Here is a 2,500-nt window from a genome sequence, read left to right on the forward strand (position 1 = left end):
TGTAAAAATCTTTTATTCTACCCCTCAATCCATTCTAGTTTCGTCATCTCTGAACAAGAGAGATTTCAAAAAAATTGTTATTTAAAAAAGAATTAGTGAAATTTAAAGCTTGCTAATCAAACGTTACAAATTATCATTGTAAACTTAAAATCACTAAGTGTTACTATTTATAGGGAGTGGGTAAGATAATATCAAATTCATCATATTATTAAATGATCTCGGATTATTATAAAATCGAATCGGATATGCAAAGGGTTAATATTGATACAACACTTGATTTTACAAGTAAAACAAATCGAACATCTAAAAACAAAACACCTTTATTATCTCTTATCATCTTCTACAAAAGAAAGCATGCCTGTTAGCATGCGCGCACGTCAGAGTGTATTTGTGTGTATGTATTTATGTGTGTGAGTGTGTGTGTGTGTGTGTGTGTGTGTGTGTGTTGTTTGTATGAGTGTGTATGTACCGGTTCTACATTCCATTCTTTAGCACCTGACGCACTTTGGCATATCCTGTTGATGAAATTACAATTTTACTTTTTACTTTATATTTTTACTACCAATCCTGTTCCTGAACACAACAGGTAACCAGACAGTATGATTTTTAACTAGTTAATTGCCGTATTCTCGAAGGACACGTATTTCAATAATTGGCCAGAAAACTCGTCCTTCAAATATCAATTGATTTAAATGACCCTCAGAACCTTTCAAACCCCGGACTTTGTTAAAGTCTTCGCGAGGTCCCAGGTTTGAGAATTTTTTTTGCTAAGATAAGTGTAATTTAATTCGATCAATATTTGAAGGACGAGTTTTCTGGCCAAATTTTTAAATACGTGTTTTTCCAGAGTACAGGGGTTAACTGCTTTAATAACTTTCGCAAAATATAGGATAAACACAAAATATAATTTTGTCGTTAAAAATTTGAAAGGTTGGGAGTGTTTGTGTGTGTGTGTGTGTGTGTGTGTGTGTGTGTGTGGGATGGAAAGGAAGAAATATGCGGTGCAATTGGAGATGACTGGGTGGAAATTGAAATTGAGGTATTTTGTCGGAAGTAACAGGTCGTGGAATTAGAGCACGCATCTCATGCTCAGGCACAAGTTACCTTCCTCATCTTTCTCCTCTTTCTTCTATTCCAACGTCTATTCCTTCAAATCAACTTCTCCTTCCTCCTCCTCCTCCTCCTCCTCCTCCTTCTCCTCCTCCTCTTTCTCATCATCATCATCATCATCATCATCATCATCATCATCATCATCATCATCATTACCATAATTACCGTTATCTAATCCTCTTCGAAGAAATTTACATAAATATAGCAATGAAGTACACACGATGATTTCGTCTCAAAGCAATTTAACCAGGGACTATTTCTCTCTCTCTCTCTCTCTCTCTCTCTCTCTCTCTCTCTATCCATCTATCTATCTATCTATATATCAATCTATATGGCTATCTGATGCCACTTAACTATTCTATTACATGTAAATGAATGTTGATTTTTCAAGAAAAAAAGATATATCTATGCCATAATATACTACCAGCACTTTGAGGAAATCCACACGATGAATTCGTGTAAAGCAATTGAAACAGGGACTATCTATCTATCTATCTATCTATCTATCTATCTATCTATCTATCTATCTATCTATCTATCTATCTATCTATCTATCTATCTATCTGTCTATCTATCTATCTATCTATCTATCTATCTATCTATCTATCTATCTATCTATCTATCTATCTATCTATCTATCTATCTGTCTATCTGATGCTACTTACCTATTGCTTGTAAATAAATGTAGATTCTTTAAAAAATATATATCTATGCCATAATATACTCCCAGCACTTTGAAGAAATCCACACATAAATAAACCTATAAACCTACACACGATGATTTCGTTGTTAAGCAATTGAACCAGGGACTAGCTATCTAAATATGTCTGATGCCACTTACCTGTTACTTGTTAAGCATCCCGAATGAATTCAAACAGCGGAAAGACCAGACTGCTAGACTGATGCTTCCACATTGACTTGTAACAACTCTCGTCTCGTCTGTCTCAATAATAACAACCTGGCAATTCCCCCCCCCCCCCCCCCCCCGTATTTTGCTGTACTTTAAAAAAAATAGAGTTAAAAAAAATTTGGCTAGAAAACTCCTCTTTCAGTTATCTATGAATTAAATGGATTCTCATCTTTTCTTCAAGTCACAACTCCCCAAGTTTGGGATTGTATTAAACGGACTCTTTTCTTGTTAATGAACCTCAATTCTGGGACTTTAATAAAGTTTAATGTTAATTAAAGTCCATGGAATGAGAGTTATTGACAAGGTGAGAGTCATTTAAATCGATCAACATTTGAAGGATGGTTTTCTGGCCAATGTTTGTTTTGAATGTGTACGGCAGTATTATTGATATTGCCTTATCATTATATTTTTTTTTTATATTTTGGCCAGAAAATATGTATTATTATTTTTTTTACTTGACACAAACTTGGCCAAAAACAA

General features: G+C 34.2%; 1 protein-coding gene across 1 annotated transcript in view; it reads right to left on the reverse strand.

Annotated features, from left to right (window-relative positions):
• Nucleotides 1-1,896, reverse strand: part of LOC144969991 (uncharacterized) — a 47,126-nt gene extending 45,230 nt beyond the window's left edge. The window contains exon 1 of the mRNA XM_078909119.1: nucleotides 1,776-1,896. The gene's annotated coding sequence lies outside the window, so the exon portion shown is untranslated. The remainder of the gene's footprint in view (nucleotides 1-1,775) is intronic.
• Nucleotides 1,897-2,500: the final 604 nt, after the last annotated feature.

Source organism: Berghia stephanieae, chromosome 4 (assembly GCF_034508935.2).
Source record: "Berghia stephanieae isolate SIO BIC M18660-M18661 chromosome 4, UCSD_Bste_1.3, whole genome shotgun sequence".
NCBI lineage: Eukaryota > Metazoa > Mollusca > Gastropoda > Nudibranchia > Aeolidiidae > Berghia > Berghia stephanieae.